The sequence below is a fragment of the Tamandua tetradactyla genome, chromosome 12 (genome assembly GCF_023851605.1).
Source record: "Tamandua tetradactyla isolate mTamTet1 chromosome 12, mTamTet1.pri, whole genome shotgun sequence".
Classification (NCBI taxonomy): domain Eukaryota; kingdom Metazoa; phylum Chordata; class Mammalia; order Pilosa; family Myrmecophagidae; genus Tamandua; species Tamandua tetradactyla.
The window spans coordinates 39,788,900-39,813,902 of NC_135338.1; the positions used below are offsets into that span (position 1 = coordinate 39,788,900).

At 37.8% G+C, this 25,003-nt stretch overlaps 1 protein-coding gene and 1 long non-coding RNA gene across 4 annotated transcripts in view; one reads left to right on the forward strand and one right to left on the reverse strand.

The window, feature by feature from the left end:
• DIO2 (iodothyronine deiodinase 2) overlaps positions 1-11,947 on the reverse strand; it is a 259,269-nt gene extending 247,322 nt beyond the window's left edge. Inside the window, 1 exon segment of the mRNA XM_077123228.1 lies at positions 11,802-11,947. The gene's annotated coding sequence lies outside the window, so the exon portion shown is untranslated.
• The window catches only part of LOC143652076 (uncharacterized), a 46,722-nt gene continuing 30,264 nt past the window's right edge, over positions 8,546-25,003 (forward strand). For all 3 annotated transcript variants that reach the window (XR_013160389.1, XR_013160388.1, XR_013160390.1), the window contains exons 1-2: positions 8,546-8,805; positions 17,699-17,837. This is a non-coding gene — a long non-coding RNA (uncharacterized LOC143652076). The remainder of the gene's footprint in view (positions 8,806-17,698; positions 17,838-25,003) is intronic.

Consider the following 25,003-nt stretch of genomic DNA (forward strand, 5'->3'; position numbering starts at 1 on the left):
TGCCCATGTGAAAAAAAACAAACAAACAGTGAAATAGCATCTCAAGACACCAATTTTTTTTTCATAGTAATAACAAGAGCTTTCCAGTTTTGAACTGATTCGATACAAACCACTGGGTTGACCTTGAGATTTGCATCTAGACATGAGATCGTGTCCATGTCAATAGAGCTGCACTAATAAGATGCTCTCCTAGAAGACCTTATCTTTGTTTACCCAGCATTCCTGTTTTTGGAGAATGATTCTTTCTTCACCCCATGAGGTCCTGCAATGGCTGCAACTGCGAGACCCTGCTTCCTGGATTTGAGATGGTCAGGTCTATTTTCTCCTGGGAATTTGAATTTGAAGCAGAAACAGTTGAAAGGAAACATTCAAATTCCTGTTCTGGTTTTCCAGCTCTTCCTGGACTCTGTGTCTAAACTAACCAAGGTCAGTTTCAGTTTCTTACAATCAAAGAACTCCGATTCCAAAATGCAATGCTCTTAGCCTTCCATTCAGGGAAATGCCATATTGCATTGCAACCCTAACCATTTGCTAAAGGAGAAGAAAAGATTAGCCCAGAATGAGAAAGACAGAAAGTGTATATATTTTTTGGTGCATGGTCGGGAAATTGAACCAGGGTTTCCAGCATGGAAGGTGAGCATTCTACCACTCCACCACCTAGGCAAACTAGAAACCATTTGTTTTTTTTTTTTTTGTTTTTTTTTTTTTTAAAGGAAAGACAGAGAGAAGGAAGGAAGGATAGAAGGAAGGAAAGGAGGAAGAAAGGGAAACATCTTTTAAACATTTTCCTGTTTTATTGTATTTTTGTTTCTCCGTTTTTGTTACATGGGCTGGGGCCGGGAATCGAACCGAGGTTCTCCGGCATAGCAGGCAAGCACTTTGCCCGCTGAGCCACCGCGGCCCGCCCCGAAACCATTTGTTTTTAACTCATTTCACTGATAAGAAAATAATCCCAAAGAAGAAAAGAGACTGGTTTGAAATCACAAAGTTATAATGGTCCCAGATTCAAAACACTTGACATTTAGTTCTAGCTTTTCTTCAAACGACCAACAATTTTAATGGATAATCCACAAACAGATGAGTCATTATCTAATTATCTAATAATTTAATGCAGATTCTGTGTCTAATGAATTACACTCACATGGTTCAAAAATATGCATAGACATGCAGCAAGAGGTCTTTTCCACACCTTGCCCATCTGTCCTGTCCCTCTCCATCTTCAGGTGACCAGATTTGTTTCTTGTGTATGCTTTTTAGGGTGTTATTATGCAAGTACAAATATATATTTATTCCTTTCTTACACAAAAAGGCAAATACCCTACATACTTAATACACCTTGTTTTTTTTTTTTTTATATGGGCAGGTACGGGGAAACAAACCCTGGTCTCCAGCATGGCAGACGAGAACTCTGCCACCGAGGCACCATTGCCTGCCCTACACCTTGCTTTTTTACATGCAATGTATCTTATGGATTTTCCACATGGGGAATCATCTTATTCTTACTTTTACAGGTGTACAATATCCCCTTTCATGGATATAGCTTATTTTTTGACCCCTCCCCAACTGATGGACATTTAGGTTGTTACCAATCTTTTGCAGTTCAACTATAACCTTGTAAATGATATTGAGTTGGTAGCTAAGCAATTTTTCTGTAAGATAAGTTCCCAGAAGTGTGCTTGCTAGGTGAAGCATGTATATGTGTAACCAGGAAGTTAGGATTTAAGGAATGATTTTGATTGCCGAATCATTATATAGGTATTCCTTTTTGCTTTTCATATATTAGAGTAGAATGAATTGTAAACCAGCTGCCTTGCTGTCTATAATGAGTGCATAGCCTTTATCTTGTGCCCTCGTGATTGTTAAAACCTTGTAACTAACCTTCACTTGTACTCATTTATCCAGTTTTTCAACTTTAGAGTTTGTGATTACTAAAGGCAGCCCCTAATGTTAATTAATGAAGGGTCCTGGGTCAACCAAGAGCTAACCCACCCTAAGTCCAAATTTACCTTGATGACTGAGACTGGATCTAACCAAAATGGACCTGCTTGACATGCACAGGAGCTTAGACTTCAACCTATAAGTTAAATATTTTATAATACTAAAAAGCATGCCCATATTTAGGCCACCATTTTCTCATATGTGGACAAAAAAATCCGCTGCCTTTGTACAATAATATAATGCACTTGAAAGTTTGATAGATGTTGACAAATTGCTTTTCAAAGGGATTCATGTAAGTGTGAATGATATGCCCATGAATCACAATACTTGTTTTCCCCAAATTTGGCTAACAGTATGATGTTGAAGGACCATTGTCCAGTCCAGCTATTTGAGAGAAGGTAACTCAGAATAGTTTATTTTCTTAAAATATTGAAAAAAATAACTTTAAAGCCTTTTCACCTGTTGGTTTTTTACCTTAAACTTTCAAAAAGAGAGTGTAATAGAGGGCTATATATATATTCTATAGTTACACATAGCCACTCACTGAAGGTTACTCTCTGAAATCACCGAGAATTCTTTTGTGTGTGTGTCAGCAATTTGCTATAGTTCTTCAAGCCAGTGAATCTCAAAGGATACAGACTTCTAACAACCTGGGCCATTCAACCTGCAAGTGGCACAGACATCCAGTAAACAGTTGTTCCCAAACAAGGAACAATTAATCTTCTCTGTAGACACACGCCAAGGGCAAAGAGAGGGCCTAGAATTCAAGATAAAATTGAATTGATTGACTTAACAAGCCCAGTTACCTGATTTTCCCCTATGGACCCATCCAGAGATCCTCCTACTTCTCTTAAAAGTCCCAAGCAGCACTAGCACCTGGGGGTGAGGGGGTAGGGGAAGTGGATTCTAGTTAAAGCCCTGCCACATATCTATCAGCTGTGTGATCTTAATAAAATCTCTCAGCCACTTTTTGCTTCTTCTTTCTGACATAGAAAATGAAGGGCTTAGGTCAGGTTCCATTTTGTTCTAAAATCCACTCCCTCTCAGACTTTCTCTTGGTCCACAACCTCCTTCTATTCCTCAATGTAATTGTCCTTGAAAAGTGTTAATATGACTATTTTTAAGAAGTATTCATTTCCAGCACTCAATTCTTCTCCCCACATTCTCTCCCTCTGAGAATCCACTTACTTTCATTGCCTAAACTACCAATTCAGGCAAACAAAAGTCAACACTGCAGACCTTACTTCTATCCCTGTTGACAGCATAGTATTCCAGAGTGCATGCTCTGAGTTATTGGCCTGAGGGGAATTCTGTGGCTACTCTACCACCTCTCAACCCTAACACGCCCAAATGAGAAAAGATTGGACAATGCCTGCAGAAAAGGGAGACTGGCACACATTTACTGGTTGGAGGTCTGCATAGCCTGCTGACTTTTTGGACTATCTTATGCTTTCTTGAAGAAAATAATTGGTGAATAAGAGTAGAATGGAAGAAGTAGATGGCAGAGGAGCTCCTGAAATTGCACCTTCTGGTGTGGCAAGGATGAATGTGTTTCCCCTGGGGCATAAGGTTCAGCATATTCTTGGAGATATATACCTGGGTTAGAGCTATTGTACTCTGCCAAGGGAACCTAGGATCAAGAAACTACATGTTGAGGGTGGAAGACTGGGTGGGCAAGTTAGGGCCACAAGTAGAACTCATGAAATAATATGAACTGGAAAATCTGACCTCCCAGACCATCTCCAAAGAACTTATGACTCACTATAGAATCAGCATTTGGACATCTGTCAAACAAGGCCAGTTTTGGTTAGGCAGAGAAGCAAAGATAATCTATAGAAAGAGGACCAGAATCTGGACAATTGAGCCAGGTGATGTCTGCCATTCCTCCATTGTTTTCTCAACTATCCCTCAAATCAGAGGACAGAGACCTTGAAAAGGGGGTGAGAGAACAAGATTGTAGCCCTAATTCCCATGCCCAAACATACCCACACATACTAGACATCCCCAGGTGCAAGAGTGGGAAGAGTGGGAAGGAAGTAAAATAAAAAAAACCCACTTTTTCTCTTCAAGCCCCTTGAAACCTAGGCCTGACTACTGATGGAGGGAGGGGAAAGATTTGAGGTTAGAGTTTTTAATGGAATAATCTTTTACTGGACAAAAGTACTTGGAAACTATGAATCTGGCCAAGATGTGGAGCTACCAGAAAGAGGGAGCAAATTCAAGATAGGATAGTTAGGGACAGTGTTTAGAAAAAAATAGTTCCCATTTCACATTTGAGCCAAGGTAGTTGAAACAGTTCAATACACCGGACTTTTCAAATCCTCAGTCTTCCACTACTACATATTCACTTTAGGCAAATTATTTAACCTTGTACCTTACTTGTGAAATGCTGATCTGTGAGATAAAATTTAGAAAAGTATAATAATAAAGGATCAATTCATATTGTCAGCATCATCACTGTAATATGCATATCTCATATTTAGCTTGAAATCAATGTGCTTGGGGATACATGGTGATTGGATTATCTGGGCCATACACTTCAGTGCATTCAAAGGCTTGGAGTGTAAAGAATGGAAAGTAGGGAAGGTAGGGAACTGGAATGTGTATGACCTGCCAAAGACATGCAAATTAAAATTAAAACAAATAAACTAACAAAAACTCTATACTGGCCAAACAAAAATATTCTGCAGATTAATTCTGCCATAGAGATTGCAATCACCAAAATGATTCCAAGACTCACTCAGCTTTAACATTTCATGGTTACTAAAATAATCCTGCCTTGACTTCCCTATTTTAACTAATGGTGCCATCATCCAACTTAGAGTTGACCTCTCTGTCAGCTTTGACCCCTTCTCCCTTGTTACCTCTTCATCCTATCAGTCCCCATATTCTATCCATGCCTCCACTGAATGAATCTTTAGCCTCCTCTACAAAATGACTTCTGGATGCTTTCTGCCTTTGCCCACTTATACACATGTATTAGCTAGCAATTGCTGCTAACCTAGGGCCTTAAAACAATGAGATATGTTTTTCTTGCTTACTGGTTTGAAGAACAGCAGTCTATATATGGCTGGGCTCCAGGCCTTGGTTCAGGATCAGATCTGTGTCACATGTTTCTCATCCTTCTTAGACTAGTAGCTATTTTCAGCCTGTTCTTCTTATTGCAAAGGGCAGGAGCACACGAGGATGGACAGAAAAATGCAATGCCTCTTGCGGTCTCAGCCTCAAAGTGACACACTATGATTTCTGCCCACATTCCATTGACCAAAGCAAACCAACATAGTCAATCTCAAAAACAATGAGGCTGAGAAATAGACACTAGTGGAAGGTACTGAAAACTCATACGGCAAAAAGAATGTTAATGTATAATTCTGATAAAGGGAGGGTGTGGATAATAGTAAACAATGAATGAATCAATATACCACAGCCCAATCTCTTGGTCACAATTATATGTGTCCTCACCCCCAGAATATACTTAGCTCCTCTATAAGAGACCACCAGGAAGGAGACATTTGGAGTAGGCCTGAATCCAACCACAGCCTAGAGCCAACTCCGACTCAGGTGACCTGAAGCCTGAAATAGAGCCACTTGGCTAAAACAGCCTAAATCAGCAGACCTACAAGTTCGAAAATAAGCACTTGCTTTTTATAAGACACTGAGTTTTGGGGTAATTACACAGCATTTATGTGGTACTAGGTAACTAGTACAATGTGTCTTATTATATGCGTTTCTATGTCCTTGACCTGCTTTCATCACTTTGTCAATCTTCTTAAATTTGTACTATGTCTCAGATTAAGATCCAAATCTTTCAGTGCCTATATCTTCATCTCAATTCCAATAGTATCTATAGAAGCTATGCTATTAATTTTGTACTTTAAATATAATCCCTCTGTGTTTCTGAAAACTCGTTATCCACTCATCTTTCAACAAAGACTTTTGATTACCTACTTTGTGCCAGGAACTATGATAGAAGCTGGGAATGCACTGATGGAATAAGAAACCACCCACAAGGAGTTTACAGTCTAGTAAGAACAAAAAGCAATGACTCAGAAGAGACAAAAATATGCTCTAATTACCAAAATATCATTCTTAGTTGCTTAATTCAGTCTTGAGCTAGGGCTTGGAGGTAAGGGCAAGGATTAATTTGTTCTTCCTTGATCCCCCTAAAGTACTAAGCACATGTTGTTAAATGACAACTACATCACAATTGCCTTCATAAAGGCAGTGAGACTTTAGTCCTTTGTTTTCAGTCATAGGTTGCGGAATGCCCATGATGGGCCAGACATTGTACATGGCCCAAATGGTTCCTACTGTCAAGGAACACACAGTCTGGAAGCGAGTGCATCTCAACACATAATTATAATAGCACTTAGTACTGTATATTAAAATATGTGAGAGCAGTAGCGGAGCAAAAAAGAGTGACCAATTTCATTTGGACAAGCAACTTAATAATTTTATAATAATCAAATCTTTAAAGGGTAGATGTTTTCTAAGCAGAAAAAAAATGAGAAAACTATTCTAGGTAACAAAACACTATGTTCAAAAGTATAGAGACAAAAAAGCAGATGAATTTGAAGATCAGCAAAGCATTAAGTATGGATAGAATTTAGATTGGGTGGGAGCTAGGTAATGAAAGAAGAGGGTGTAGCTGAAGTGAGAACAGCCATGTATGCCAAAGTAATGAACTGAGATATTATTCTGTTGATAAAGAAGAACAAAGTGGGGGGGGGGTTAAGAGAATCATGAGTGGATGCCTTTATTTACTTTGGGATGACCACTTTGTGGAATAAGGAAAGAGAATTTGATTATAGAAAGAACAGTTAGAAAAAAGTTGGAATGATCCAAGCCAAAATGATAAAGACCTGGCTAGGTTGGAGATGGAGGTGGATGGAAAGGTGGATTGGAGAGTCATTCTTGCAATAGAGTAGAAAGCATGTGCTTAATCAGTAAATGGGAAATGCAAGGAAGGGGTCAGCCACGTTTACATGTTGTCTAAGTTGGGAACCCAGTGGGAGTGGTAATTTCATAACACGGGGAAATGTAGGTTCCAAGTTGAAAGAACATTGATTGGACTTGAAACTGAGTGCAATCCTAAATGATTTCACTCTTCTGAATCAGAGTGGCCCCATCTATAAAATGGAGAAATAATATCTACTGCATGGGCCTGTTGTGAGAATAAATGGAAGGTAAAACATATAAAAACATATAGCCTACTACCTAACTCATAAAAGTTGCTTGATCAATATTTGTTGAATGAAGAAAAACAGAGAAGTACATTGAAGAGCAGAAAGCATCATTTAAATCCAGGCTCGTAAACTTTGTTAGGTGACATTGAGTATGTGACTTCAATTCCTTAATACTCAGTTTCCTCATATCTGAATTAGGGAAAACTGGATTTGCCTCATTGGGTCTTCAGGAAGATTAAATGTGAAACCATAGGGAAAAGGACTGATGTAGCCACTGCCAAACAAAAAGTGCTCAATAATTGAACTCATTCATTATAGAATATCAAATATCATCATTGAGAAATAGAATATATCAAGTTTATCATGATGAATAGAGTGGGGGAAAAAAAAACACTCTTGATGACAAGTTCTGTGGCTGTGGGATCTTCATTGTGTCTTGTTCACTACTTAATCTCGAGTATTTAGCAAAGGGCCTGGCACATAGTAGGTACTCAATAAATGTAATAAAAGAAGTATAAATTAATTCAGTTGTGCTCAGTACATTACACTTATGGAGGCAGAAATATCTATAACCCAGTTTAATAAATCTTACACTCCCATAAACATAAACCCAAGGGGGTGTTAAAATCTGTTTGAAGTTGGAATTTTAAATTGTCCACATCTATTCTTTGGAAAGCTAACTTATTCAGAAAAGTTTGTTCTTCAATAATATCAAAGATTGATATTATATTTCTCCAATCTAATTGTATTGCATAAAAATAGATACTGCTTTCATATTTTCTCATTAAAAACAAAGCCAACGGGCGGGCCGCGGTGGCTCAGCGGGCAAAGTGCTTGCCTGCTATGCCGGAGGACCTCGGTTCGATTCCCGGCCCCAGCCCATGTAACGAAAACGGAGAAACAAAATACAATAAAACAAGAAAATGTTTAAAAGATGTTTCCCTTTCTTCCTCTCTTCCTTCCTTCTATCCTTCCTTCCTTCTCTCTGTCTTTCCTTTAAAAAAAAAAAAAAAAAAAACAAAGCCAAGTGCACAGCTAAATCTTTGTAGAAAGTATGGATGAACCACCTAAATTCTACTCAAAAGAAGTGGTACATAGACTGGAAAAACTTGAGAGCCACTATTTTTAAATAACTGAAGTACTACCAGAAGTAATTCATCATCTAATTGTTAGGCTGCTTTGAATGATTTATTGTTACTATTTCTGCTTATATAAATGCATTTTACTTTGTATATTGCAGCTGTGATAGATATCCCCCAGAGTTTCTTCTTCTCTAATTTCTTTTAGTAATTGAACCCAACTCCCTCCACCCTCCATCACTTCCCCTCCACCCCATTTTTAGGAACATGGCCTCCCAGCTACAGACTACATTTCCCAGTATCCCTTGAGACTAGGTATGTTTACGTAGTGAGGGCCAGGCAATAGGAGAAGAGAGGAATTGGAAAGGAGTGGAATTGATATCTGACATTTCTGAGTCATCTCCTTAAAGACTTTTACCCTGGACTCTCTCTCCTAGCCCTTTTTCATGGGCTATAAACCCAGACGTGTTGGTAACATAGCTTCAGCAATGCTGATGAGCACAACATTCAGGAAATGACAATGCAATAAGGAATGAACCTGTGTCCTTTAATGACCTTGAAGAGTTGAGCCACTCCGCCACTTGGACCTACTGGACTGTAATGTGAGAAAGAAATTTCTGTCTTTTGTATGCCACTACATTTGGGGGTTTCTTCGTTACAGCATCTCAGCTTGTACCCTATAGAATACAGGGTTTTAGTTTGTTTCTCAAGGGAAAAAAAGTTTCAGTTGTAAAAAATGCCTTAGGACCTGTAAGACAGAGTTTTAAATACGAAAGCCTTATGTGTCAGACTGCCCTTTCTGAATAGTCCTTATTACACCAAGGTTACTACCAAGGGCACTTCCATTGCTCTTATTTGGTAATAGGATTTTGAGTTCAGATTAAGAACTCTTTATAGTCAACTTGGTGGGACTTGATTACAATTATGCTGTTTTTTTTTGCAATGAAGTAGCAGTTTTTCCATTTCTTTTACTTGTCCTGGCAGTGAATACTGGTTGAATAACGCAAAAACAGAACTTTCAAGTCGCCTTATCTCTGGTATTGTGCTTAACTATGACTTAGATAAAGATATGGGGGTCTCCAAAGAGAATATCTAAAAAAAGAAATGGTTCACCAAGATTTAATATTGAAATAACAGTGTCAATTTTATATACCATAATCTCCAAATTCCATCTAAAATTTTTTTTACTAAAGGGCAGTATTGAAACTTTATTATATTTTCTATAACTTTACGTCTATTATTATATTGTTTTGCTACTCTTTTGCAGGTGGGGAAAATGGTCAAGAATCTAATTCAGCATACTTTCAGTAATAGGATATCTTATATCAGTATTTTTACTACTGGTATAATGAATAGCTGTGAGATTGCTTAAATTTCAAAAATAGTCAATTAAAAATGTAATATAGAAGAACTAGAGGACCAGTTGATGATTGAAAACAGCATAATATAGACAAAGCATATCAGAGCTATCATACCTGGGCACTTACATAGCTTATCTTGGTAACAGGTAGGACTGCCCTGCATCAGCTGACCTGGAAAATAACTGCACTGCTGATATTTCAGTCACTATCTATAATCCTCAACTTCAGAAATGTCAAATCACTTTCTTCTCCTCACTTCCCCAGTAACTACTGACAGCTGTTGTAGTGGAAAGAACTCTTGGCTAAGAATTAGGAAACTTCATTGCTAGTCCTGGCTTTGCCACTTACTAAGTGTGAATTCAGCCAGGTCATTTTACCTCTCTGCAGGGTGATTATGATGTTCAGAATATGATAATCTACATGGAAGCATCTTGGAAAATAAAAGTTTTATACAAATATATAATAGTGCACATGTGTATACACACACATATGTATGTATATATGTAAGAAAAAATAACATTAATAATGTAAAGCCACCTATATGTATTTGTTCATATATAAGCATATATACATATTAAACATATCTATACACACATATAGGTGTGTGTGTATATATATCTATATATAATAATAAATGTATATTATCTAAATTAAAAACTTTTACTATTTAAGATTTATATACTGGGGCAGGCCACGGTGGCTCAGCAGGCAGAGTTCTCGCCTGCCACGCTGGAGACCTGGGTTTGATACCTGATGCCTGCTCATGCAAAAAAAATCATAAAAAATGATTTATATATGGCTGCTTCTAAAAGGACTCAAGGCAGTTATAGATTAACACACAATGCAAATGTGCAATGAGAAGCTGTAAAACAAAATTGAGTCTGTGTAGATAACATCCAAGGAGTAAGTTAGTACTTTTTAGTGGAACCTCCTTCTCTTAATTGATGGCTGAATGCAAAGCAGAGGAGGGCACATTTGTAGCAATAATATTATTATAAATAATAGAATATAAATATAATAACAAGTTTCTGCTCATAATATATTGCACATCTGTGAACTACCCTCCCCTGAAAATGAAAGCTAGATTCTTACTAGTAAGAAACAAAAGGACAATGATGAAAATTACCAGTCTTTCCTTTACCTAGTCCCATACCACCTCATAGTGATAGAGCTTCCACCAGTTTTCCCTCCTAAAATAGCTTTAAATGACATTTTTTTTATGTACATGTAAGAAAATTAGGAACTAATTTCATTATGGGATGGAGGATATACATATACCTTTGATTCCTCAACGCAGGCAATTCCATTCTATCCAGAAACTATCTATCAATCCACTTTAATTTTTATTTTAAAAAATAACCCAAAATAAAGCATTACATTTTACAGTCTTAGTCTTCAACTTGAGCACCATATATATCAGACTATTTTTACAGGACAATTTTGTATTGATGGGTATCTGTCTTAAGGTAAAACAGAGTAATCACTGGATTAACACTGGGACGAGCAAAGAATAGGATTTAAAAGATTTGTGTCCCCCTCCCCATTTTTTTTTTCTTTTAATGCTAACGTGTAAAATTGTTTAGAAATCTCTGCATAGATGGCATAGAAACTCCAAGCGAGAGCTGAAGATTGAATGCCATTTCTGTTTTTGTTCTAACTCTGTGATTGGTTTTATCACTCAATCAAAGCATCACTTTAGGAGCTTATGTATGTCTAAGTATTAGAAAAACAACCAAGACACAGGTCTTTCAGAAGTCGGGATTTCTTGTTTTCCAGTCTAACATTTGGGGGAGGGCAGTTGACAATATATATTTTTTCTTATCCTCAGAAAACAATTCCCAGAGAATACTGCAGTAATATTGTCAGAGTTTGCCACCTTAAAATCATAAGGTGTCCTTCATCTAAAGGTAATTTCAAAAAGCAGTGCCTCATTTAGTATCACAGCATATTTGCCAATAGGCTGTGGAGAAGACCAGCCCTATTTAACAAATGAAGTCTGAGTGTCACACATGCCACCCTCTCCCTGCACAGAGGCATGGATTCGCATTGACGGTCACACAGTCCACTCATTTCTTGAATGTGCAACTGTGAGTTCACATGTCAATGGCAAACCCCTTTAGCAAGTACAAAGTAAACAAGTAAAACACGTTGGGAACACTGGTCACTGTGATTAGAATTTAAACAGTCTCACAGAGCAGCTGCAAAGGCACAAAATGTAAACTCCTAAACAGACTCACCTTATCCTTCTTGTCCGCCTGGAGTTGTCAATACCTGTCTAGGCTGCTAGGAGTCCCATAACACAGAGACAGTCATGACCGAGAGAAAGGCTCCCTCTCCCTCAGTTCAAACATCCCCCTTCACTCTGATTGGCTTCTGGTTCTCTTGCTGGCTCCTGCCTTTGAAGTGTTCTCACTCAGAAGCACTTAGGGTTAATGTCTGTAACTTCCTTAAAGCAGTTACGCACGTCCTGGACATTTACGGGTATTCCAGTGACCCAAAAGTGACAGTCAGTGGGAGGTTGCTTCTTGCAACTCTGTTCCTGGAGACTTATTTCTCCCTCACTAGGTTCTTCTAAATGGTTAAGCGAGATGATCTATATTCTTCACCTGTATGTTATAAACTGTGATGTGGTTTATTTTAGAGGGAGAGTCTGAATGATTAGCATTTCCCTGCCAGAACCAAAACTCAGGTCCCATATTTAAATTCCTACCTCATCTTCCAGATCAAACACCTCTAAAAATTCACCAATTCCAATATTGCCCTTTTGGTTTGTTACCTCTCCAACCAGATAAACGATACTTTCTTTTCTTAATCTGTGCCCCCAACCCCCACCTTTTTTCCCTGTATGTCCGGTGGAAAGCTTTCTGATACAACTATGGGTTGTTTGAAAAAGAAAAAGATTCTTTTATGCCTAGCATCCCACACCATATTATAGAATGAACACATGATTTTTAAGGAATAATAACTAGAATGGTTTCATTTGTCATTTCATTTTCACTTCTTAACTGTAAAAATAAATGTTCAGGTAAAACTCTATAACAGACCAAGGGAGTTTCCAGGTTCCTTTCTTAGGGTGAAATTTTACTTTATCCATTGTTGAATAAAAGCAAAGAGAAGCATTAGGAATCAATGATTCAGCTATGCACAGACTTTGCTATGATAAGAATATTTGCTGAAATGGCAAATAACCATATTGCCATAACCAATCTTCGTTTTCAAATTTCACCATGGCAGCTCTTACAACCAGAATGTGATAGCATTACCACCTAAATATAATTGTATTTTAGAGCCTTGGTCTACATACAGACTGCAATAAAATCTTTTAAAAATCTAGTTTAATTGAATTTAACTGTGTTCTGGCTAATAGATAACTAACAGCTTTTCCTTGAAGTCTTTTGTGAAAATTCAACTAATATAATGAGATTTAACCTTGTCAACAATAAATTTATAAGAAAATAAGTTTACTCTCTTGAATTCTTGACACAAAATAACTCATCCATCCTTCCCAATGTCTCTGGATGGAGATGTACTGAATGTCCTCTTAGACTTCTCAAACCTTGAGTTATTTTTGATTCAGAACATTTCCACTGGTTGCCCTTGAGTAGACATGCCATATTATCACATTACCTTTGGAATCTGTTAAAAGTGTGACCCACATTCTCAGATATGAACAACTTCTCCATCATTTTTTTTTTAATGACATATCCCTTGAGTAACTGGTCACCCTGTAAGGTGTCAATCCATTGAGTTGAATACATGTGATGCACACATTCCCTATGAACTGGACGGAAATTTTTGTTCAAATTAGAAGGATCAAGAGTTGAATATCTTCCCACATATTTGAGTTGTAAAGTTCCTAACATTGTCCTAGAGAATTACATTCCTCATTATTTTTTGTACTTTCCTCCCATGCTGTACCCCAATTATATATTAATTTGTGGTGTATGTGCGTTTATATACCTCTCATTAAAAATCTAAGTTCTAGGTCAAGTACCACCTATATTTAACACAGGAATAAATCTTAGATAAAAGGAATTTTTCATGTGAAAGCAAGCTCTTAATATTCATTCTTGCTCTCTGTGGCTACAGGACAGGTATATAAGCTGTATTAGTTAGGGTTTTCTAGTGAAACAGAAGCAACAGGAAATAGCAGTAGATATGAGATTTTATAAAATTATCTCACACAACTGTCTGTGGGGATGTACGAGTTCAAATTCTGTAGAGTAGGCTGCAAGCTGGTAACAATAATGAAGGTCTTCAATGAATTCCTAGAAGAGGATGGTTGGCTGCAGAAGAGACAGAAGTTCTCTCTTCTGACTGCTGAAACTGTCACCTCCCCTTTAAAAGTCTTTGATTGATTAGATTATACCTAACTGGCTGGATCAAGCACAAGGGATTGGGTCAAACACAACTCATTGGATTAAATTGAGCTGATTAGATTTTGGCATTGTAGAAGACATGCCCCTTAGATGATTGTAGATGTAATCAGCTATACATGCAATCAACTTACTGATGATTTAAGTCCACAAAATATCCTTGTAGTAATCGTTAGGCCAGTGCTTGCCTGACCAGGCAAGCAACTGGGCTGTAACACCTGGTCAAGTTGACACATGAACCTAACCATCACACCATCTTTCACAATATCTTTTTCATATGGGCTGTCTGAACAAAATTGTGTGAAGTCATTGCCTCCTTGTCTTCACCTCCCCTCTCCAGGTGCCCAAACTAGTCTCCAGGAGAGGGTTTAGCTAACAAAGATTCAAATGTTCTGTTTACTGCCTCCCCCCCCCCCTGCCAAGGACTCTTCATTTTGATCAAGAATTAATTTTAACGGATTTCTAATGGTAGATTTCCGGATACCCTTGTTGGGGATGAGGAGAATGAGGATGGAAAATTGCCAGAGTGAAAAGGGCAAAATACTCATTACACAAAATACTTTGCGTGTAGTTGTAATGATTAAAATTCCACTAACTAATAGTAGTAATAAGATGCCAGGTATTTTCATACATTATTTCTAATCTTTGCCATGCAAGGTAGGTATTATTAACTACATGTTTACAAATTAAGGAAGCTGAAGATCCCAGTTGTTATGCAACATACCCAGGGTCAGACAGCAAAATGGCAGAAGCAGGATTCAAACCAGTTCTGTCTCTGTGAAGCCCACACTTCACACACTTCCGCTTGTGCCTGCACATTTTAACTAGACCCTGTCAGAAGGCACTGGGGAGAGGACGTGCAAAGGCTGAAATTCTTTAAGTATCAACTCTAAGTGATGTGGGATTTGAAAAGGAGTTTGAACCAGAATGTGGAACCTAAAAATACCACCCCTGCTCCATATTCTAAAAATCCAAGGAAAGTGAAAGCATAGACTAGAAAGAGCATGGGCTTAGAAGACAGAAAGCAAGTTGGTCAAATTCTACTTCTGCCACCTATTATAATGGCTCTTATGTTTAGTAAAATTACTTAGTTTCTTGGAGTTAAGTTCTTTCATATAAAAAGAGAGCTTAATATCTACCAATTGGTCCACTGTGAAGATTATATGGAAAACATAAAAAAGTCTCAAGATGAGGGTCTTCTCATGGTTTGAACTCAATAAATGGCCCTTCCATACCATTTAATCCATTGCTATAGTTTACTTGCAACCTTTAAATATCCGCAAAGGAAAATGCTTTTCAAGTCTATAACAAAATATTCTTATATTAGTACTGGGCAGCAGCTGTACCATCAGGATTAAGAGCATGAATTCAAAATCATAACTGCTGGTTCAAATTCTGGCCCTACCATTTACTCATTCTATAAATCTTGACCCATTTGCTCAATACTTCTGTACCTCAGTTTCCTTATCTGTGAATCAGGGATGATAATGGTATTTACCTCATGGACTTTTGTAAGACTCAAATTCATTAATACAAGTAAAAAGCTTAGTACAGGGCCTGGTATTTAATTACGGCTCTATTAATGCTGGCTATTATTATTAACCAAGCAAATAATAGAGCTAGAACAGCAGTTCTCACCTGGGGATGATTTCTTCCCCCATGGAACATTTGGTAATGTCTAGAAACATTTTTGGTTTGTACAACTGGTGTGTGCAGGGGGACATGCTACTGGCATGTATTGTGTAGAAGGATGCTGCTAAACATCCTAAAATGCACAGGATAGTGCCAACCCCCAACAAAGAATTATCTAATCGCAAAGGTCAACAGTGAAGAGGTTGAGAAATCCTGAACTAGAAAAACTACCCTTGGTCAATAGAGATCCTAAGATGTTTTCATCATGGGGCCTAAGAAGCCTTAACCAAATATTGTTGAGAAACCAAATCTCCCTACAGAAACTGAACTCCATTGAATGTTAAGTAAACTGATGTTGGAAAAGTCAAAATAGTTATTTGATATATTTATAACACTTCAATATATCTTAAAGAGTTGTGTTAAATATTCTTCTAGAATAAGCTTTATTTCTAATTAGAATCAATGTTCTAAAATTAAGAATTCCAACCAGGATGAAATAAAATGCACAAGGCTTTGGAGAGCATCTGTACTTTAAAAATTAATGCCTGCAAGTTTATCTGGATTCCATCCCCCATAGGACTCAGGAAGAGAAAATGATCTCTCTATAATGGTACTGGGTAGGAAAGAAAGTGAACATGAATTTTCATACTTCTTTATCTTTTAACCCTCCTCAACCTTGCCCAGACACTTTGTGGGTGGTGGGATTATTTTTAGAAAGCTAAATGTCAAGGGTTCAAAGTTTCTTTTTCTTAAATCCAAATGTCTTTGGTGAATTTGCAAGATCTATAACTGGAAGGTTCCTTATCAATCCTGTCAGTGACCTTTTCTATATCTCCTCTAGCTTGAATGTTGGCAACTTGAACAAGAACCCATCAAGCCCAAAGGAAGACTGTTCCTCAAAAAAATAAGCTGCAAAATTGAGACTATACCCTTGATACTGAACTTTATTCCTTGAGACTTGATGGTAGATGCTCAGGCTGTTGGAAATGAAATCCATTTCCCCCTTTAAACCTTGGTATGGAAGTACTGCTCAAACACAAAGTACTGTGAATATTCTAGCAATCAGAAGATGTATGAAGAGGCATAAATCCTTTCTCATACTTGCAGCTGAGATCCATTAGAGAGGTTAATGTGTATAAAGTGGGCTCAATCTTCTATATGTCAAGGGAGGATTATCATACTCTTTCAACCAACCTAATTGTAGTGGGGTAAATAATATCCCCCAAATATTTGAGGTCCCAATCCCTAGATCCTGTAAAAATTACCTATTTGGATAGTCTTTGCAGATGTGATTAAGGTAAGGTCTTGAGATGAGGAGATTATCCTGAATTTTCTGGATAGGTCCTAAACGCCACCACAAGTGTCTTACTAAGAGGGAGGCAGAAGGAGATCTGACATAGACAGAGGAGACAGTAATGTGTCCACAGAGACAGAGATCAAAGTGATGCAGGTGTAAGTCAAGGAATGCTAGCTGCCACCAGAAGTTGAAAGAGGCAAGGGATGGATTGTACTCTGGAGCTTCTGGAGGAGGTGCAGACCTGCAACACCTTGATTTTGTTTCAGTGAAATTGATTTTCGACTTCTTTTTTATTAGTATTATGAGAGAAGTTGTAGGTTTACAGAAACATAATGCAGGAAATACAGAGTCCCTGTACTTCCCTATTATTAACACCTTGCATTAATGTGGTACATGTGTTACAATGATGAAACAATATTATTACAATTGTATTATTAACACGGTTTACATTAGGGTTCCCTGTTTATGTTGTATAGTCCTATGTTTTCTACAAATTTTTATTCTAGTAACATATACAATCTAAAATTTCTTGTGTAGCAACCTTAAAATATAGAATTCAGTGCTATTAATTATGTTCACAATATTATGTTACCATCACCTCCATCCATTACCAATACTTTTCCATCACCCCCAGTAGAAACTCTGTACACTATCCCCCTACAAATCCTGTTAACCTCTAGTTTCTGACTCCATGATTTTGGACTTCTGGTCTTCAGAACTATGAAAGAATAAATTTCTGTTGTTTCAAGCTATCCAGTTTGTGGTAATTCGTTACAGCAGCCAAAGGAAACTAATGTATTGATCATGACTAAAGATTCTCATCTCACAGGAGAGAGGGAATGAAGAAGAAGAAAAAGAATTAAGAAACAGAAGACAAGCAAGAGATAAAAGAAAACAGAAGAATAGAAGCAAGAAGAGAAAGAGGAAGCGGGAAAAAGTGGAGGAGAAATAGATTCACTGAATGAAAGGTTGTATGTGAATTTTATTGCAGAAAAGTTCATATAACCCCGATATTTCACTTTTCTAACATGATGGAAATTAAGAATATACATACCTAGGCTGGGGTCATAAGAGAATTTTGCCTTTAAAACAGCTGCCTGATTTATCCAATGGTTTTAATGTAGTTTATTGAAATAGTTCTTCTCAAGGTTACCAGAGACTTCTTTTTGGTTAACTACTGTGACCCATTAATCATCAGGCTTTCTAACTTGCTTGACTTGTCAATTCTAAGCATCTTTTAAAATCCTGCTCACAAACCCCTTCCTCTGAGAAATCTTACCTACTTTCTCCATTTCCTGAATTCCTATTACACTCATAGAAAGTACGTCTGATATCTCTGCCCCTCCAAAAACAGGCCCAGTATGCTGTTAAACATCCTCAAACATATAAGATTGGTCTCTACAACAAAGAATTATGATATTTTTATACCCCCTTCAGCAATTTGCTGGATTGATGCCCACCATTCTGGGGCCAATATAGATGTCTCAGGTCTTTCACCTTCCACCTATTTATCATATTGTTCAATAATGATTGTTATGGAGAATTATGTCCCTGAAGCATGCCAGATCTAAAAACATTTTAAAAAGGGATAAAATTCATTGCCTTGCTAGTCAAAAAAATCTACTCATACATTTTAGAAAGCTTTCCAAATGAAAAAGTTGAGGCCAGAATATATTTCTTATTTATCCCAAATTAACCCCAAAATATAATTGACTAGAAACCCTCACATCACCCAAATATTCAAAGCATCTGATGATTTACTCTATTACCAGAAGAGTTATAGGTTTCCCTCATAAATATACCTGAAGGTATCTGCTTTTCCAATATATGGCAAATCCTAGCATAAAAATAAGCTTATTTTAAAATTGATTATGTTACTGGCTTAAACTTGCTCAAAGGAAAGTGTTCATTTTTTGGCCTGTTTGTATTTTTCATATTGCTTGTTTACATCCAGTGCAATAGGAATTGAAGTTCAGTTGAGTCAACTATCCCCCAGTAAGCTATCAGATAACCAGTATGTACAAACTGCGCAAACCATGTGCAAACCAGTATGTACACACATAATTGAAGAATCTACTCAAGGACAGACAACTGCTTATGAGCATCCCTCATGATTTCACATTTTAATGCTTTTTATTTTTTTAATTTTTTAAACACATAAAGACCAAAGGTATATTGTTGGCACTCCTAGCATATAAAAACAGTGAATAAAAACCACATCATTCTAAGAATCACAAGCACAGAGAGGATGAAAGTAAATTAAACAAGTTAATTAACACACAACCAAAAGAGAAAAGTGGGACATAAAGTATTGTAAACCTTAGTGAATTGACAGCTGCTTTTATTAAAAATATATATTCCAGTAGTATATTTTGTAATTTATTGCCATTCACACTTCAGAAAATAATAAAATAATAATAATAATAATACCAACCTCACAGGGTCACGTAGTATGTTATCTATTAATCTAAAATATGATGCACTCACCTCAGCCACATGTATTACAGATTTCTATTTTGATGATTTTAATTAGAGCACCATAAGGACTATTATCAATAGGACCCCGCCACACCATGGCAAGCTCAGTGGGTTCTAAGTAGGGTAAAAATGTCTTGAGTAAGTTGTTAGATCCTTTTTCAATTTTCCAAAGATAATTCTGTAGGTTGTGGCCTATTTTCCTGTTTGTTGAGGATAAAATGCTTAATATTCTACTAACACTTTCTGAAACTCTTTTACTTGACTGTCATCCTGAGAGAACTCTATCCCTGAAGGGGAAAATAATTTTTCTTCACCCAGGGCCTTTTTCCTTGTATTAATATTAATATCCTATGAGAATATTAGCTCTGGAGGAAAGAATTTGGTGGCAAAATTCCATATTTACTCATGAAATCCACCTCCAACTTGCACTCACCCATTTTAAGTGAGCAGTCAAAAGAAATGCACCCCTCCCACTCTCCTTTCCTCATGTTTCCCCTCAGCTTCTTCAGACACCCACATTTATTTTTATGGTTTGTTTTTCTGTTTTTCCTGCTTGTATCAAAAGCTACTTTTACTAGCAGAGTCTTCTTTAGGCAGAGTATACCTCATGTTTGTTAGGGCAGAAAAGTATTTAAATTAAACAAACAAACAAACACTACTTGTCACTAGCTGGAGTGGAGAGGCAGAAAATGCAGTCAGTACTCAATCATCTAGGCTCTCACTCCACCTGGCTGCTTTTTTCCTTCCCTTGTGTTCCAGGAAGGGGAAGGATATCAAAACCCAATGCATCATTAAGTCTCAATAATATTGAAGCAGTACAGTTGGGGTTGACAGCAGCTGCCTGTCCTTCCTTTCCAGAAAGGCTGTTTAAAAGCCCCCTGTGAAAGAAAAAAACTGTTTACTGCCATGATTCTTTAAATGTTTTTTAAATGGGCCATTTACATGTGTGACCTTGTAGCAAAGCATGCAGACTCTGAAGCCATAATCTGCTTTCAAATTTGGGCTCCATGCTAACTAATATGTTATGTAAGTCAGGGTTCTCTAGAGAAATAGAATCAACAGGAGAAATCTGTACATGTGGGATTTAGAAAGGTGTCTCACACAACCAAGGAAGTGGAAGAGTCCAAAATCTGTAGGGGAGACTGTGAAGCTGACAGCTTTGAAGAAGGATCTGGACGAATTCCACAGGAGAGACTCACTGAAAGAGTTTCTGTCCTCCCTTAAAAACCTTCAGTTGATTGGATTATCTCACTGTGGGAGACACTCTCTATTTGATCACAGACATAATCAGCCATAGATGCAAACAACTGACTGATGACTTAATACACCAGCCTCTCAGTTTATCAAGCAGCCATGAAATATTCTTGTAGCAAGAGTATTTACTTGACCAGACAACTGGGCATAATCATTTGGCTAAGCTGACACCTGAACTTAACCATCAAAGTCCACCCCTTGTCAACTTGGCAGCTATACACATCACCTTGAAACACAATTTCTAAATAGAACACAATAACAGACATATGTTTCTTCTAACAATATTCAACTATCCTGCGTACAACCAGAAACATACTACATCTCTCCAGAACAGGGTGCAAGTCCTTAGGTAACATTCACTCTTAAACTTCATATCCTATGATTTAAATACTATAACATGAACAACACAACTTTATGTCATATAAGGGGAAAAGAAGATATTTGCTTATGTACAATGCAAACATACTCATGACAAAACAGGGAGGAAATATTCATACAATCACAGTGCTCATTTCTATAACTGGTCATGTGGGTCATAGTTCATATTTATCACTACCTTCTTTTACTGCCCATTCCATGTTCCCTTTACCCTCAGCAACCACTTCAGTTGGCTATGGTTTTTTGTCAGGTGGGGTGACCCAGATCTTCATTCCTGAAGTTTCTGGGCCATTGGTAGTCCTGCCTGGATTGGGTTGTTGCAGTTTTCCATTGACTTTAATCACAGGGCATGCTAATACTAAGAGATGCCCTAGGGGAAGGATCTCCTGTATTCCAGGAAAACTCTTATTTCCACTGCATAGTTGCAGTCCTATTTCTCCTTGATAGTCAGGATCAATCACCCAGACAGAACAGTAATCCCCTTTCATGCCTGTTGATTCAGTGGCATGAGAAGCTCAAAGTGGCCAGGTGGCAGTCTTAACTTACAGTTCAATGAAATCATTGTTGTGTCTCCTGGTAGGAGCACTCCTCCTTTTGGAACTAAGACCTGTAGACCAGCAGAGCTTAAGGTTGCAGGGACAGGAAGAAAAATTTTTCCTAGTGGATCACTACCGGTGATAATGAGTGGTGCCACTCCCATTTCCACCTCTTGATTCCTGGACCCATGAATCCTGGCAATGGGAGAAACATTACCATACAATGAATGCTGATTCAGATCACACACAGCCTCCTGGAGAACACTGCCTCAGCCCTGCAAGGTATTGCCACTTCATTGGCACCATAGGTCTTCAAAAGGCCATTCTACTGTTCTATCAACCCAGCTGCCTCTGGATGATGGGGAAAATGGTGAGACCAGAGAATTCCATGAGCATGTGTCCATTCCCACATTTCATTTGCTGTGAAATGGGTTCCTTGATCAGAAGCAATGCTGTGTAGAATACCATGATGGTAGATAAGGCATTCCGTAAGTTCATGTATGGTAGTTTTTGCAGAAGCATTGCATGCAAGGAATGCAAACCGATATCCAGAGAATGTGTCTATTCCAGTTAGAACAAATCACTGCCGCTTCCATAGTGGAAGTCCATTGTAATCAACTTGCCACCAGGTAGCATTCTTCAGGAAATGGTATCATATTGGGGACTGAATGTGGGTCTTTGCTGCTGGCACATTGGGCACTCAGCAGAGGCCACAGCCAGGTCAGCCTTGGTGAGCAGAAGTACCTATTGCTGAGCCCATGCATAACCTCCATCCCTACCACCATGCCCACTTTGTTCATGAGCCTATTGGGCAATGGCAGGAGTGGCTGAGGAAAGAGGATGACTTATAGCCACAGGACAGGTCATCTTATCCACTTGACTATGAAAGGTTCCTCTGCTAAATTCACCCTCTGATGAGCATTCACATGGGAACACAAATATGTTCATGTTCTTTGCCAACTCAGAAAGGTTTATCCACATACTTCTTCCCCAGATCTCTTTGTCACCAATTTTCCCATCATGCTCCTACCAAGTCCCTGACCATCCAGCCAACTCATTAGCAACAGGGCATAATCATTTGCCCAATTGACACAAGAACCTAACCATCACATATGTAATCCTGGGTGAGTTTCTTCATGTGAGATATATTTTCAAATGAAAATAATATTAATAATAATAATCTCACATGGTCACTATGAGGATTAAATGACTTAAAATATACAAAGTATTTCAGAATAGAATTGGCACACAATACACAATATGTGACTGTTAGCTATAAAGTATCTACATCACTTTCTCAGACAAATATGAAGATTTGAAAATGTTTTTAGTAAATATCTGGTGAAGGAATGCTGTCTACTAGAATAAATATGCTTATTCTCTATTCCATTTAGCTTTGCCACAGACTATTCTATAGTTTGGGGCATTCATGATTGCATTTTATTAAATGGAGATGAGAATTTCAGATGTCATAGAGGTTTTATATGGGTAAAGTGAATTAGAGGAAGAGAGGTAAGAAATATTCATGGAAAACCACCACCTGCCGGGTTCTCAGCTTGGTTTTCATGTGTCATTCTATCTATGTCTCCTAAAAGCTCTTTTGAGGTAGATACACATAGTTCCACTTTATAGATTAGGAAAATGAAGCTCTGAAATGTTAAGTAACTTACCCAAAATCACACAGCTAGTAAGTAGTAGTAGAGGTAGGATTCTGATCCTATACAATTTTCAAGCAAAATGTAAGGTAGAAAAATCAGAAGGAGGGTGGGTGTTAACAGGAGGCTGTCCAGATGCCACCAGCCACCTTCCTCTGAGACCCCCGTCAACCCTGTACTCTGGCTGTGTTAGCCTGTCTCCTAGGATGGGATGATAAATACAGACTTACTCCCTTCTTGGAAATGCCTCGAGGTGAAACACATTCCTTCCCCTATTGTCCTGAGCATATATAAACATTCACTGCAGACAAGAGGGCAAGTTTCACGGCATCCAGCTCACATGCCCCCACCCCCCAACTGTAGTACAGCTGTTCCTGGAAGGGAGGGATCAGTGTCCTTCCACTACGGCACAAGAAGGGTGTGCCGAGATCAGAATAGCTCCCTGTATCCCATTGGACTGAATCCTTAAATGAAGCTGGTCTTGCTGTTTCTTCTGTGTGTGAGTAAACAGTTTTCCATCAGAGCCTGTGAGTCATGTTTAGCTGATGACCCTGACACCTATGGAGTGGGCTGACATCTTTTTGGTGTCTCCCTCTTTTTGACAGAGAGTTTGGCACAGTAAGCAAGGTGCTAATAGTCCGACAGTTCAATAATGGGTTATGCAAGTAAAATAACGTTTTTAAATGTCATTAACAGACAAGGTTCATAATTCAAAGATGGCTCTGTTGCTCTTAAAATTAGCTCTGAGGCAGATTCAGACTATACATTACCCACTTTTAATCCAGTGAAGAATGCTATTGTTATATACTGCAACAGAAGATTCACAGATCATCAGAGCTAGAAAGTGACCCAGAAGACCATATAGTTCAATTTCCTAGTTCATAGCTTAGACACAGGAGATGCAGAGTGGTAAAATGTTAGGCATAATGTCATACAGATAGTGGCAGAATCAGTCAGGATTCCTTGGGAGCCAATATTCATTCCTTCTCTTACAGCACTAGGATAGACGGTGTCCATCTGTGTCACCATGGTGTTAAATCCATCCCATTGGATGCATATAGATTCCAGTTCATTTAAAATATTCCAATTTCTACGTTAGCATTGAAACCTAATGATAATCCTTAAATATTTTTTGAAAAAATAATAAACAATAAGAATATTGTCTAGCAGTGAAAACTGTTTATATTTAGGAGCTTATATTTTTAAAGCTGACCAAAAGTTTGTTTTGGTATTGTTGTATCCTGTCAAAGGAGAACAAGAGTTAAATATAGTCTGTGTATTTAAATGGAAAGTGATGTTCTTTTAAATGGAAAGTGATGTTCTCTGTGGACAAAGGGGGAGTTAAAAAGATCTTTAAATATTTTTTTAAATTCTGTAAGTTTGTATTCATCCATCAAATATTTACTCAATACCAAACAACCATAAAAGCAGAAACCATTCCTCCTTTCCTTGTATATTTTATACCACTCTTTACAGTATTGGGCTCTTGGTAAATGCTCAGTAATTTAGTTATTGATTGCTTGGAGGTGCCTCTTCCTATATTCAGTATATTAGACGACTTCAAAATAAAAGTCCCGGAGGTTACATCAGCTATTACCGATGTCCTCCTGTGTGGGTAGAAAAGGCAGATGGCTCTTGACTATTCCAAAGCTTGTGTTGTCCAAAACCATGCATCATGGTATGTACTTTCTTGGTTTTAATATCAGTAATTTGAACATTGAAAGTATACAACTTCTTTCATTGTGCTTCCAACAGAAGCTTACCTTCATTAGTACTATCTCTAATAAGGCCGAAATACATCAGGGATGTGATGGTACTCATATAAGACAAAAC